At 41.5% G+C, this 15,569-nt stretch overlaps 1 protein-coding gene across 8 annotated transcripts in view; it reads left to right on the top strand.

Moving 5' to 3' along the window:
• LOC136168929 (RAB11-binding protein RELCH-like) overlaps positions 1-15,569 on the top strand; it is a 170,979-nt gene that overhangs the window by 4,848 nt on the left and 150,562 nt on the right. Inside the window, exon 1 of one of the 8 annotated variants that reach the window (XM_065936669.1) lies at positions 9,168-9,232. The exons of the other annotated variants lie outside the window; for them this stretch is intronic. The gene's annotated coding sequence lies outside the window, so the exon portion shown is untranslated. Of the gene's footprint in view, positions 1-9,167; positions 9,233-15,569 lie in introns of those variants that run through there. 8 annotated transcript variants of the gene reach the window in all.

Raw genomic sequence — 15,569 nt, 5'->3', positions numbered from 1 at the left:
TGCCTGTAATGCTATGAACCTTCCCCTTAGCACTGCTTTTACAGTGTCCCATAGGTTTTGGGTTGTTGTGTTTTCATTTTCATTTATTTCTATACATACTTTGATTTCTTTTTTGATTTCTTCTATGATTTGTTGGTTATTCAGAAGTGTGTTATTTAGCCTCCATATGTTGGAATTTTTAACAATTTTTTTCCTGTAATTGATATCTAATCTTACTGCACTGTGGTCAGAAAAGATGACTGGAATGTTTTCAATTTTTTTGAATTTTCCAAGACCAGATTTATGGCCCAGGATGTGATCTATTCTGGAGAAGGTTCCGTGTGCACTTGAGAAAAAGGTGAAGTTGATTGTTTTGGGGTGAAATGTCCTATAGATATCAATTAGGTCTAGCTGGTCCATTGTATCATTTAAGGTTTGTGTTTCCTTGTTGATTTTCTGTTTAGTTGATCTATCCATAGTTGTGAGTGGGGTATTAAAGTCTCCCACTATTATTGTGTTACTATTAATTTCCTCTTTCATACTCGTTAGTGTTTGCCGTACATATTGCGGTGCTCCTATGTTGGGTGCATATATATTTATAATGGTTATATCTTCTTCTTGGATTGATCCTTTGATCATTATGTAGTGTCCTTCTTTGTCTCTTTTCACATCCTTTATTTGAAAGTCTATTTTATCTGATATGAGTATTGTGACTCCTGCTTTCTTTTGGTCTCCGTTTGCGTGAAATATTTTTTTCCAGCCCTTCACTTTCAGTCTGTATGTGTCCCTTGTTTTGAGGTGGGTCTCTTGTAGACAGCATATATAGGGGTCTTGTTTTTGTATCCATTCAGCCAATCTTTGTCTTTTGGTTGGGGCATTCAACCCATTTACATTTAAGGTAATTATTGATAGGTATGGTCCCGTTGTCATTTACTTTGTTGTTTTGGGTTCACGTTTATACAACCTTTCTGCATTTCCTGTCTAGAGAAGATCCTTTAGCATTTGTTGAAGAGCTGGTTTGGTGGTGCTGAATTCTCTCAGCTTTTGCTTGTCTGTAAAGCTTTTGAATTCTCCTTCATATCTGAATGAGATCCTTGCTGGGTACAGTAATCTAGGTTGTAGGTTATTCTCTTTCATTACTTTCAGTATGTCCTGCCGTTCCCTTCTGGCCTGGAGGGTTTCTATTGATAGATCAGCTGTTATCCTTATAGGAATCCCTTTGTGTGTTATTTGTTGTTTCTCCCTTGCTGCTTAAAAAGCAGCAATTTTAAATTAATGACACTGTTAGAGTCCAGATTTGAAGAGACACATTTTTTTTCTAGAAAGATAAGTTGTAAAAGTTACAAAAAGAGTTGTTATTTTTTTCAAGTTCCAAAAATTTTTACTGAGCTTTTTAAATTAAAATTTCCTTCAACTTATAGACTTAATTTGGGGATAAATTGATATCTATATACTATTGAGTCTTTCCACTCAGGAGTTAGAAATGCATCTCCATTTAATAAAATCTTCTAAGTCCCTTAATTATTTTTAACTCAAGCATTGTTATTCTTGTCAGCTTTTCTTTATGTTTTGTTGAAATTTAGTTACAGGTGTACAACATAGCAATTCAATATTTTTGTATGTTATAATCCATTTACAAAGTAATGGCTATGTTTCTCTGTGCCATACAATATATCCTTGTTGCTTCTTTATCTTATGTATAAGTACTTTGTATCTCTTAATCTTATACCCCTATCTTGCTCCTCCTCCTTCCCTCTCCCCACTGGTTTGTTCTCTATATCTGTGAGTCTGTTTGTTTTGTTACTACATTTATTTGTTTTAGTTTTTAGATTCCATATATGAGTGATAATATACAATATTAGTCTTTCTCAGTCTAACTTACTTCACTGGGCATAAAACTCCCTTGGTCCATCCACATTACTGAAAATTGCAGAATTTCTTTTCTTTATGGTCAAGTACTATTTTATTGTGTGTGTATGCACATATATACATATTAATTTATATATGGACTTTTTGATGGTGTGAGGTAATATCTCATGGCTTTCATTTATGTTTCTCTGATAATTAATAATGTTGACAGGTGTGAAGTGATACTTCATGATTTTCATTTGTATTTCTCTGGTAATTAGTAGTGCTGAGCATTTTTCATGTGCTTGTTGGCCATCTGTATTTTTTCTTTGGGAAAATGTCTAGTCAGGTCTTCTGCTCACTTTTAAATTCGGCTGTTTGTTTTTTTGATATTAAGTTGTATAAGATGTTTATATTTTTGAATGTTAATCCTTTATTAGTCATAAATAAAGGCTGTCTTTTTGTTTGGTCAATGATTTCCTGTGCTGTGCTAAAGCTTTTAAGTTTAATTAGGTCCCATTTGTTTATTTTTGCTTTTATTTCTTTTGACTTAGAAAATAGATCCAAAAAATACTGCTGCAATTTATGTCAAAGAGTATTCTACCTATGTTCTCTTGTAGGAGCTTTATGGTTTCTAGTCTTAAATTTATTTATTTATTTATTTTTCTAGTCTTACATTTAAGTCTTTAATCCATTTTGAGTTTATTTTTGTATGTGGTGTGGTGAAATATTCTAATTCCATTGTTTTGCATGTAGCTGTCCAGTTCTCTGGCACTATTTACTGAAGAGTGTAAATATTCTAGCTTTTTTCCATTGTATATTCCTGCCTCCTTTGTTGTGGATTAATTGACCATAAGTGTGCAAGTTTATTTCTGGAATAATATTTATTTATTCTGTTCCATTGACATATGGATGTGTTTTTATGCCACTACTGTGCTGTTTTTATTACTATAGCTTTGTATTATGATCTGGATTGGAGAGTGTGATACCTCCACATTTGTTCTTGTTTTCTCAGTATTGCTTTTGTTCTTTGGGATCTTTTGCAGTTTCAATAAATTTTAGGATTATTTGTTCTAGTTCTGTGAAACATGTTATGGATATTTTGATAGGGGTTTCATTAAATCTCTAGATTGCTTTGAGTTGTATGGACGTTTTAACAATATTATTTCTTCCAATCCAAGAACACAGGATATCTTTCCATTTCTTTCTATAATTTTCAAATTCCTTCATCAGTAATTTATAGTTTCAGGTATTTCATTCCTTGGTTAAATTTATTTCAAGGTATCTTATTCTTTTAGTAAGCAGTGACAGATTTCATTTTCTTGGGCTCCAAAATCACTATGGATGGTGACTGTAGCCATGAAATTAAAAGATGCTTGCTCTTTGGAAGGAAAGCTATGACAAACCTAGGCAGTATATTAAAAAGCAATGACATCACTTTGCCCACAAAGGTCTGTATAGTGAAAGCTATGATTTTTCCAGTAGTCATGAACAGATGTGAGAGTTGGACAATAAAGAAGGCTGAGCACCAAAGAATTGATGCTTTTGAATTGTGGTACTGGACAAGAAAAGAGTCCCTTGGACTGCAAGAATATCAAACCAGTCAATTCTAAAGGCAGTCAACCCTGAGCATTCTTTGGAAAGACTGTTGCTGAAGCTGAAGCTCCATTACTTTGGTGACCTAATTGAAGAGCAGACTCATTGGAAAAGACTCTGATACTGGGAAAGATTGAGTGCAAGAGGAGAAGTGGGTGGCAGAGGATGAGATGGATGGATAGCATCACTGACTCAATGGACATGAGTTTGAGGAAACTCTGGGAGATAGTGAAGGACAGGGAAGCCTGGTGTGCTGCAGTCCAAAGGGTCACAAAGAGTCAGACACAACATTATGACTGAAGAACAAAAATATCTTATACTTTAAAAAATTTATTATTTTGTAATTGAAGGATAATTGCTTTACAGAATTTTGTTTTCTGTCAAACATCAACATAAATCAGCCATAGATATATATAAGTCCCCTCCCTCTTGACCCTCCCTCCTATCTCCCTCCCCATCCCACTCTGCCAGTTTGATACAGAGCCCCTGTTTGAGTTATCTGAGTCATCGGTTCACTGAGTCGTCAAATCCCCATTGACTATCTATTTTACTTATGGTAATGTAAGTTTCCATGTTGCTCCATGTTGCTCTCGTCATACGTCTCAGCCTCTCCTCCCCTCTCCCCATGTCCATAAGTCTGTTTTCTAGTCTGTTTCTCCATTGCTACCCTGCAAGTAAATTCATTGGTATCATCTTTCTATATTCCATATAGTTACATTAGTATACCATATTTATCTTTCTGACTTACTTTACTCGTTGTAATAGGCTCTAGGTTCATCCATCTCATTAGAACTGACTCAGATGCATTTCTTTTTTTTTTTTTTTGCATTTCTTTTTATAGTTGAATAATATTACATTGTGTATATGTATCACAGCTTCTTTATCCATTCATCTGCCAATGGACATCTAGGTTGCTTCCATGTTCTAGCTATTGTAAATAGTGCCTCAGTAAACCTTGTGGTACATATGTATTTTTCAATTTTGGTTTCCTCAGGGTATATGCCTAGGAGTGGGATTGCTGGGTCATAAGGTGGTTTTATTCCCAGTTTTTTAAGGACTCTCCATGCCATCTTCCATAGTGGCTGTATCAGTTTACATTCCCACCAAAAATGCAAGAGGGTTCCCTTTTCTCCATAGCCTCTCCTGCATTTATTGTTTGTAGATTTTTTGATGGTGGCCTTTCTGACTGGTGTGAGGTGGTATCTCATTGTAGTTTTGATTTTTGCATTTCTCTAATAATGAGTGATGTTGAGCATCTTTTCATGTGTTTGTTAGCCATCTGTATGTCTTCTTTGGAGGAACATCTGTTTGGTCTTTTCCCCATTTTTTTATTGGGTTGTTCATTTTTCTGGTATTGACTTGTATGAGCTGCTCATTTATTTTGGAAATTAATCATTTGTTAGTTGTTTCATTTGCTACTAATTTCTCCCATTCTGAGGGTTGTCTTTTCACCTTGTTTGTAGTTTCCTTTCTTGTGCAAAAGCTTTCACGTTTAATTAGGTCCCACATGTTTATTTTTGTTTTTATTTCCATTATTCTAGGATGTGGGTCATAGAGGATATTGGTTTTATTTATGTCATTGAGTGTTCTGCCTATGTTTTCCTTGAAGAGTTTTATAGTTTCTGATCTTACATTTAGATCTTTAATCCATTTTGAGCTTATCTTTGCAGTATGATGTTAGGGAGTGTTCTAATTCCATTCTTTTACACTAGCTGTCCAGTTTTCCCAGCACCACTTATCGAAGAGGCTATCCCCATTGTATATTCTTCCTCCTTTGTAAAAACTATGGTGCCCATAGGTGTGTGGGTTTATTTCTGGGCATTCTATCTTGTTCCATTGGCCTATATTTCTGTTTTTGTGCCAGTACCATACTTTCTTGATGACTGTAGCTCTGGTCAGGAAGGTTGATTCCTTCAGTTCTTTTTTCTCAAGACTAGTTTAGCTATTCAGGGTCTTTTGTGTTTCCATATGAATTGTGAAACTCCTTGTTAGGAGGTCATCTCAGAGTACATTTCCACATAACCAGAGTGGCTATAGGTATAGTACTAACTAGTCACAGAATTCTCTACTTAAACCAGTGTTCTCACAGAAGTGTCCAGCATGTACTGTGTATGTCTCTAAACTAATGAGGAACATGTGGTGTGTGAACTTGAAACTCTGAGCCTCTTGACAAAAGCTATATTTTCTGCCTCTGAAAACTTGGTAGTTTTAGACTGAAAGTTACATGAAAAAACACTTTGGTTGCTTTTATTTTATTAGTTTCAATAACTTCCATAGTCTAACCCTTGAGTTTTTTGAAAGAAACAGGCTGCATGCAAACTCCTTGTTAGGAGGTCATCTCAGAGTACATTTTTACGTAACCAGGTTACTTATAGGTATAGTGCTCACTAGTTACAGAACTCTCTGCTCAAACCAATGTTCATACAGAAGGATCCAATGTGTCCTGTGTGTGTCTCTAAACTCCTCAGAAAAATGCTGAGTGTGAACCTGGAAATCCAAGCCCATGGGTAAAAGCTGTATTTCTACCATTGAAAGCTAGATAGTTTCAGACTGAAAATTACTTGAAAAGTTCTCTGCTTCCTTTTTCTCTATCAACTTAATAAGTTCATTATCAAATCCTTGAGTTTTTGGAAAGAAACAGGCTGCTGGAAACTCCATGTTAGGAGGAAATATCAGAGTATATTTTTACCTAACCATGTTAGTTACAGTTGAAGTACAAATTAGTCCAGAACTCTGGTCAAACCTTCTCAGAGTTCTCAGAGAAGGCTCCAGTATGCCCTGTTGGTGCATTTACACTGCTCAGAAACATGCTGTGTGTTAGCCTTGAAAACTGACATTTTCCTTAAAGTGGAATTATCTGCATCTGAAACCTAGTATATTTTAGACTGAAAGTTATTTGGAAAACACTTTGCTTGCTTGTGTGTTATTCAGTTCCACAACTTCCTTAGTCATATCCTGTTGGTTTTGGAAACCAAAGAAAGCTGCTTGCAATTCCTTGTTAGAGGGTCATCTCAGAGTACATTTTCACCTAGGCTTAGAGTAGACTTAGAGTAGTCTCTGGTCCAGAACGCTCTGTTCAAAACGAGTGGTTTCACAGGAGAATCCTAGTGCCCAGGTTGTGTCTTTGCATTCTTCCAAAGCACACTGTGAACCAGGAAATCAGAGCTTGCTGGCTAAAGTCTCTTCTCTGCCTCAGAAAACTACTTAGATTTTACAGTGTAAGTTACCAACAAACCCTTTGGTGGCTTTGCTTTGTTTCTGATCCATCACTTCCAGGTCTGATTCTTGAGTTTTCTGAGAGAGAGAAGCTGCTTGCACCTCCTGTGAGGAATTCATCTCAGAGCACATTTGCACCTCACCAGCTTAGCTGTAGTGAGAGAAGTAACTAGCACAGGACTCTCTGCTCAGAGCAGTGCTCTCCCAGGAAGATCCAGTGTGCCCTGTTTGTTTCTTTACATTCTTATTTAGAAACCTGCTGTGCCTGAACCTTGAAAACCAAGTTTTTGCTTGAGGCTGTATTTCCTGCCCCAGGCAACAAGCCTCTTGCTACACCATTTGCTCACTTTGGCATTGTGGAAATTGACAGCTTCCTACTCTAATCCTCAAGTTTTCAGAACTGAAAAAGATGCTTGCAACTCCTCATTAGGTCATCTCAGAATACATTTTCACCCATCCAGGGTTCCTATAGTTAGAGTGCTAACTAGTCACAGAACTCCCAGCTCAAAGCAGTGTTTCCAGAGAAGGGTCCAATGGGCCTGTTTGTGTCTTTACCTTCGGAAGGCACATGCTGTGTGTGAATGTTGAAACAGCATTTGGTGAAAGCTCTATTTCCTGCCTCACAAAACGAGTCCATTTTAGACTGAAATTGACCTCCAAAACACAATGGTGCTTTTCTTTTACTGCAGTCAACAAATTCCTTAAGTATTGTTTTATTCAGTTCAATGGCATCCATAAGTTGTGACATTTTACAAGGTTCAGACACAGCATATCATGCTGTGTGTAATCTTGAAATCCTAGCTTTGGGTTCAAGCTGTACTGTCTGCCTCGGAAAAGGAGGTCGTTTTCCACTGAAAGTAACCTGAATAACACTTTGGTTGCTTTGGGTGAATCCATTCAACAGCTTCCTTAGTCTGATCCCTGAGTTGTCTGAAACAGGCAAGCTGCTTACAACTCTTTGCTCCAGGGTCATCTCTGAGTCTGTTTTCACCCAACCTGGTGAGTGCACTAAAGAGACCCAGAACTCCCTGCTTGAACCATGGTTTCTACAGAATTGTGTGCCCTATCTGTGTCTTTGCAGTCTCAGGAATCAAGCTGTGTGTCAACCTGGAAGACCGAGCTCTTGCTTAGGGCTTTTCTTCTGCCTTGGATTAGTTACTTGAAAGACGCTTTGGTCGACTTTTGTTTTAATCATATCAACAACTTCCTAGTCTAAACCTTGACTTTTCTGAAACAAGCTGCGTGAACATGCTAGTTTGGAGGTCATCCCAGAACATTTGCACCTAACTGCATTACTTATAGCTAGGGAACTAACTAGTCACAGACCTCTCTGCTTACACCAGTGTTCTCACAGAAGGATCCTGTGGGCCCTGTGTGTGTTTGCAATCTTTGGAACCATGCTCCATGTGAACCTTGAAACCAAGCTCTGGTCAAAGATATACATTCTGGCTCAGAGAACGAGTTAATTTGAGATGGAAAGCAGCCTTGAGATGCCTTGCTTGCTTTTGTTTTATTCTTTTCAACAACTACCTTAGTCTAATCCTAGAATTTTTCAAAACAACCAAGCTGCTTGCAAACCCTTGTTAGGAGGTCCATCTCAGATGACAGTTTCAGATATGCAGGTTAGTTATAGTTAGAGAACTAGCAAGTCACAGAACTCTCTACTCACACCAGTATACCCAGGGAAGAATCCAGAGTGCCCTGTGTGTTTCTTTCCATTCTTCAGACTCATGCTGTGTGGGAACATAGCAAACTGAGCTTTTGGCTCAAGCTGTAACATTGCAAATCAGCAAACAAGTTGGGTTTTGACCCATTTCCTGGAAAAACACTGCCGTTTCCTGGAAAAACACTGCCATCTCCTTCATTTTATTCAGATTGACAGGTTCCTAGTCTAATCCTTGAGCTTTCTGAAAGAAAGAAGCTGCTTGTCATGTCTTGGTAGGAGTTCTTCTAAGAGGTCAAGTACACCTAAAAATGTTAGTTACAGTTTACTGCCTGCTTAAACAATGGTTCTCCCAGAAGGATCCACTCAGCCCTTTTGTGTCTTTATGTTCTTCAGAAACATGCTGTGTGTGATCCTTGAACCCCAGCTTTGGGTTAAAGCTCTATTTTCTGCCTCTGAAGCCTAGTTGATTTTAGGCTGAAAGTTACTTGGAAAAACTTTCCTTCCTTGTGTATTACTCAGTTCCACATCTTCGTTAGTCAGATGCTGTTCATTTTGGAAATGAAAGCAAGCTGCCTGTAATTCCTTATTAGAGGGTTACCTCAGGGTACATTTTCACCTAAGCAGGCTAGGTAGACTTAGAGTATTCTCTGTTCACAGAACTCTCTGTCTAAAACCAGTGATCTCACAGGAGGATCCGAGTGCCCAGGTTGTGTTTTCACATTCTTTCGAATCATGCTATGAACCAGTAAGTCAGAACTTGCTTTCTAAAGCCTCTTTTCTGCCTCAGAATACTACTTAGATTTTACATTGTAAGTTACTGACAAACCTTGTGATGACTTTGCTTCTGCTTGATCACTTCCAGATCTGATTCTTGAGTTTTCTGAAAGAGAGAAGCTGCTCGCACCTCCTGTGAGAAATTCATCTCAGGTGCAATGTCTGGGTTCTCCTCTCCAGCTGTGGTGGTGGGACACTCTCCAGGTTGGATGGGTGGGGCTCCTCTCGTGGTCATGGGCTTCTCTTGAATTGTGGCATAGGCCTTCTCAAGTTCAGGAGGGGACTTGGGGCTCCTAGCTAGTAGTGGTGGTGCCTCCTCTGGGGGTTCTTTGTGGGGAGGCTGTTCTCTCTATTTGTAGCACTGGGGGCTCCTCACTAGTTTTCACCGGGTTGCTCCACTCTAGTTATGAGTGTTGTAGCCACACATTCTGGGAAACAAACTCACTCAGAAGGACAATGCAGATAGTGGAGTGCAGTTTATTACACCGGTGGGCCCAAGGCAGAGTCTCCTCTTAGCCAAGGACCCCGACCAGCATTTGTGAAAATCTTTTATACCCCATGTGTACGTGTCCAAACCCACCACCCCAAATTCCTTGAGACTTACATAAACTAAGGAAGGGCAAATACAATCCCAATAACCCCAACACTCATGCCATGTGCTCAGACAGTTAAACAATTAGCCAATAATCAATAAGCACGAGGTCACACTTTGACAGGTACAGAAAAATTTGTGGCCTGTCTGGAGGAAGGGGTGATTAGTGTATGTGTTCTCTTAGGTGAGGAGTAACCTGGATAGATCTTCAAGATTCCCCTGTCCGGAGAGGGTCTTATCCTTCTGTTGTCATTTCCATAGACACTAAACACAGAGTTCAGAGTCCATTGGAGAGGTGGCTGAGCGTGATCAGCATGAACAGGCCTGAGATGGAGTCCAAGCCCTATGAATTCCTTCTTCATTCCCCCCTCTTGTTGCTCTTAGTTTCTGTAACGAGCACCTCCGACCACCCACATGAGAGAACGCTATCAACCTCTGGGTTACAAAATTCATAATACATTGTAAAATTCCTAATTTTAAATTATGAATTCAAAATTCATAGATTGTAAATACATAATACATTGTAAAAGTTTGGAGAGCAAGTCTCTTCCCAGCAGGGGTACTGGGCACTCAGGAATGTAGAGGAATTCATGAATCACTTGGTGCCCCCCCATCTGATATTTTCTGAGCTGGCAAAATGATTTAATCATCTCTTCTCCCGACACCCCAGTTACAGCGGTAGTCTTTTTGGACAGAGGTGACACAGGTTTTGTTACTACCGAAAGTTCTGCTCCTGTATCCACCATGAAGTCAGTGTTTTGGTCCCCCACTTTTAAGGTTATCATGGGCTCTCAGGGACCTGATATCTCTGAGCCCCGGCAGCCCTGTTTAATTTCCAAGTCAGCAAGCCCCACAACTGCGGGAGCTTCGTCTTCCTTCCTTGCCTTAGGGCATTCATTCTTCCAGTGGCCAAAAGTTCCACACCCGGCACACTGGTTTGGCTGCAACAGGGCCCAGAGCCTCCGTTGGGACTGGTTGAAGGACTGTCCCGTCCCTGGGGCAGATGAGGTTTTCCAGAGGGCCCGAGATAGACTTTCCCAGAGCAGCAGCTAGCACTGTAAATCTCTTGTCTGTTCTCTTTCACTCCCTCCGGCTCTCTGGCAGAGCGTAGTCTCTGCTTAATTCCAATGTCTCCCTCCCCTTCTTGTCAGTACTCACTGGGAGAGGTGGCTATAGCTTGGGCGGTTCGGGTGGAGCCGGATCCTGGAAGTGTTGGCCAAAGGCTTCTGTCACCGGGATCAGAGCCTGCCAAAACGGCGACTCTACGAACTCTGGGAGAGCTGGTGGAGCTGCAGACAGTTCACCTGGCCCTGGATGGGGCATTAAGGTGGCCTCTGGTCCTGGTGGAGCACTGGGAGGCAGACTCCTCATTATCTAGTGTGGGGGAGGGGTCAGGTATCCCCGTCCAAATCCTGCCAGATCCCAGAGGGAGAAGGGGGATCGGCATGTCTTCACCTGCCAGTCAGCACAGCTAAACCAGAGAACCACGTGATCCAAGACTGTTTCTCCCTTAAAGTCCATTCTGCCTTGGTGGGCTTGATCAGGTGCGGATGAAAACACAGATGGGTTAAATATTCCATATCCCAGGCCGTCTCCGGAAAAGCCAATTCATACTCACTTATGTATCCCCCTCCTTCTAGCCTGACAATTCCGAGGGGGTCAAGAATTTCACAGCAGATGGGGCACCTCCTGGGGGAGGGCAAAATATAAGCATACAAGGACCAGTTTCCTATCCTAAAAATCCCCTGGCGATTGCTGGTAATAATTTTCCCTGAGACAGCGTGGACACACCTCCTAAGTGACCTTCATAAATTCCCTTCCTAAGCCCTAGCATGCTCATCGACCGCCTGCCTATTCCAGGCTCCTGTGGGTCCGCACCCCTTCTAGTCACTCCCAGGGGGGTGATCCGGCCCCCTCTTCCACCCTGCCGGGGTGGGGGGGGGGTTCCTCCTCACCTGAGTGTTCAATTTCCCTGCTGCCATCCACTACCTGCTAATGTGAAAGGTCCGGGCGTTGAGAAGCAGAATATTTCCAGAAGGGTGGGGCGCCTTCCCCCCTCTAGAAGATTCAAGTCACAAGGCCTCAGAGTAGTCCCAAATGGGACTTGTCTCCTCAAAGTGAGGAGTTTCCTGCCCAATGCACAAAATGTAGCCACATATTCTGGGAAACAAACTTACTCAGAAGGACAATGCAGATAGTGGAATGCAGTTTATTACACTGGCAGGCCCAAGGGACCCCAACCAGCATTTGTGAAAATCTTTTGTACCCCATGTGTACATGTCCAAACCCACCACCCCAAATTCCTTGAGACTTACATAAACTAAGGAAGGGTAAATACAATCCCAGTAACCCCATCATTCATGTGCCATGTGCTCAGATAATTAAACAATAATTAGCCAATAATCAATAAGCATGAGGTCACACTCTGACAGGTACAGAAAAATTTATGGCCTGTCTGGAGGAAGGGGTGATCAGTGTATGTGTTCTCTTAGGCGAGGAGTAACCTGGATAGATCTTCGAGATTCCCCTGTCTGGAGGGGGTCTTATCCTTCTGTTGTCATTTCCATAGACACTAAACACAGAGTTCAGAGTCCATTAGAGAGGTGGCCGAGTGTGATCAGCATGAACAGGCCTAAGATGGAGTCCAGGTCCTATGAATTCCTTCTTCATGAGAGGCTCATCTTGAGTTACTTCAGGGGCTTCCTCTCTATTTGCAGTAGAGTGGCTCCTCTCTAGGTGCAGTGTGCTGGCATCTCCTCCATACATTTGGCAGGGGAATCCTCTCCAGTTTTGTCAAGGAGCTCCTCTATTTGTCACTGGGGTCTCCTTCCCTGTGACAGCATAGGGCTCCTATCGAGTTGCGGCAGGGGTCTCGGGGGTTCCTCTCACGTTGTGACAGGTGACTTGGAGCTCTTTTAGAGTTGCGCTGGGGCCTCCTCTCAAGCTGCATGGGGCAGCTCCTTTCTAGTAGCAATTAGCATGCTGGCTCCTGTTGAGTTGTGTTGTGCAGTAGTGAGAGGGTAACAGTCAGGAAGGCCAGGGGTCGCCAAATGGAGGAAATAGGCTGCAAGTGTCAGACTTTTAAAAAAAATTAATTCATTTATTTTAATTGGAGACTAATTACAATATTATAGTGCTTTTTGCCATACATTGACATGAATCTTCCATGGGTGTACGTGTGTCCCCCGTCCTGAACCCCCCTCCCACCTCCCTCCCCATCCCATCCCTCAGGGTCATCCCAGTGCACCAGCCCCGAGCACCCTGTCTCATGCATCGAACCTGGACTGGTGATCTGCTTCACATGTGATAATATACATGTTTCAATGTTATTTTCTCAAATCATCCCACCCTCACCTTCTCCCACAGAGTCCAAAAGTCTGTTCTTTACATCTGTGTCTCTTTTGCTATCTCACATATAGGGTCATCATTACCATCTTTCTATATTCCATTTATATGTGCTAATATGCTGTATTGGTGTTTTTCTTTCTGACTTACTTCACTCTGTATAATAGGCTCCAGTTTCATCCATGTCATTAGAACTGATTCAAATGTATTCTTTTTAATAGCTGAGTAATATTCCATTGTGTATATGTACCACAGCTTTCTTAGCCATTTGTCTGCTGATGGACATCTAGGTTTCTTCCATGTCCTGGCTATTGTAAACAGTGCTGCAGTGAACTTTGGTGTACACATGTCTCTTTCAATTTTGGTTTCTTCAGTGTGTATACCCAGGAGTGGGATTGCTGGGTCGTATGGGAGTTCTATTTCCACTTTTTAAAGGAATCTCCACACTGTTCTCCATAGTGGCTGTACTAGTTTGCATTCCCACCAATAGTGTAAGAGAGTTCCTTTTCTCTGCACCCTCTCCAGCATTTATTGTTTGTAGACTTTTTGGTAGCGGCCATTCTTATCAGTGTGAGATGGTACCTTATTGTGGTTTTGATTTGCATTTCTCTGATAATGAGTGATGTTGAGCATCTTTTCATGTGTTTATTAGCCATCTGTATGTTTTCTTTGGAGAAATGATCAGACATTTTTTTGTCTCTCTCTTTAGCGGCAAGAGGAAACAAACTAGTGTTACATTTTTTTCCCTTCTCTATACAAATTTAGGGCTTCAGAGGTTAAAGCGTCTGCCTGCAAGGCGGGAGACCCGGCTTTGATCCCTGGGTCGGGAAGATCCCCTGGAGAAGGAAATGGCAACCCACTCCAGTATTCTTGCCTGGAGAATCCCATGGAGGAGGAGCCTGGTAGGCTACAGTCCATGGGGTCGCAAAGAGTCGGACATGACTGAGCAACTTCACTTTCACTTTCGCTTTCATACAAATTTAAAAAGAGGTTTCTCTTAAAATTCTGTGTTGCCATAATGACACCTGGCTCCACCTGAACTTAACTTTTCTCAAACCTTGAGGTAACCGATGTATTTTTCTTATGGAAATGTGTCTTAAGCTATGTTAATGTACTATATATTTACCCCAGACTCTGTCTTCAAGTTGGTTCAGCCTAAAGGTTCAGAACTGACTTAACAAACCGGTAAGGTATACTCATACATTGTTCTCCTAATCTATGTTAATGAAAGCATATATTTGTATGGCAATCTGCCTTTCTTCAAGATTCATGTCAATCGTTTTATTGCCTAGGATGACTCACCTGGTGCCAAGGTTATCTCCAAATGCATCTTGTGGGTGAGGGGCCTGGTGCCATTTTCTGAGTTTTGAGACATTTCCTTTCTTTAATTAGCAGACTGCTAGTAGCTATATAATATCCAGCTAAAGACTAGCAGGGGTGTACTCTCTGCCCCTTCTGATGTCTATGTCAGAAGCTTTCTCTATCTCTTTTATACTTTAATAAAACTTTATTACACAAAAGCTCTGAGTGATCAAGCCTCATCTCTGGCCACGGATTGAATTCTCCTCCGGAGGCCAAGAATCCCAGTGTCTTTCATGGCTTAGCAACAACCTTTTAGAAGGCTAGTGTATAGTTACGGCATGTGGCTCCACACTTGTTGCAGTGGTGTCGACTTGAAGAAGGAATTCATAGGGCTTGGACTCCATCTGAGGCCTGTTTGTGCTGATCGTGCTCGGCCGCCTCTCCAATGGACTCTGAACTCTCTGCTTAGTGCCTGTGGGAACAACAATGGAAGGATAAGGCCCCCTCCAGATAGGTGAACCTTGAAGATCTATCCAGGTTTCTCATCGCCTGAGAGAAAACATACATTAATCACCCCTGCCTCCGGACAGTATCTATCGTAAAGTAACCACAGGCTTATCGGTTATTAACTGGTTGGAATGTAACCACGGGCTTATTGACTATTAACTGTTTGAACACATAACACGTGAATGATGGGGTTATTGTGATTGTAGTTACCCTTCTTTTGTAAATCTCAAGGAATTTGGGGTGGTGGGTTCGGACATGTACACATAGGGGTATAAAAGATTTTCACAAATGCTGGTCAGAGTCCTTGGCTAAGAGGAGACTCTGCCTTGGGCCCGCTGGTGTAATAACCTGCACTCCACTATCTGCATTGTCTTTCTGAGTGAGTTTGTTTCCCAGAAAGCGTGGCTATAACAAACTGACGTTTTTGTTTCTGCTTCTCTCTAGTTGTTTGCAGACTCCTCTCTAGTTGTGGGGGTTGGAGGGGCTCCTCTTTAGCCGTGGTATTGGACTTCGTCACTTGTTTCAGTTGAGTGCTCCTCTCCAAATGTGGTGGGGGTGGCACCTCTTGAGTTGCATCAGGGGACTTGGGGCTCATCTTGAGTTGCGACGGGGAACTCGGTTTTCCTTTCGAGTTGCATCAGGGGAATCTGGCCTCCCCTCAAGTTGCATCAGGGAACTCAGAGCTCCTCTTGAGTTGTGGCAGGAACTCATTGTTCCTCTCGATTTGCAGCATGGGACTCAGGG

Source organism: Muntiacus reevesi, chromosome 5, assembly GCF_963930625.1.
Source record: "Muntiacus reevesi chromosome 5, mMunRee1.1, whole genome shotgun sequence".
In the NCBI taxonomy this organism is placed as follows: Eukaryota; Metazoa; Chordata; class Mammalia; order Artiodactyla; family Cervidae; genus Muntiacus; species Muntiacus reevesi.
This window is presented reverse-complemented; position numbering and strand designations above follow the sequence as displayed.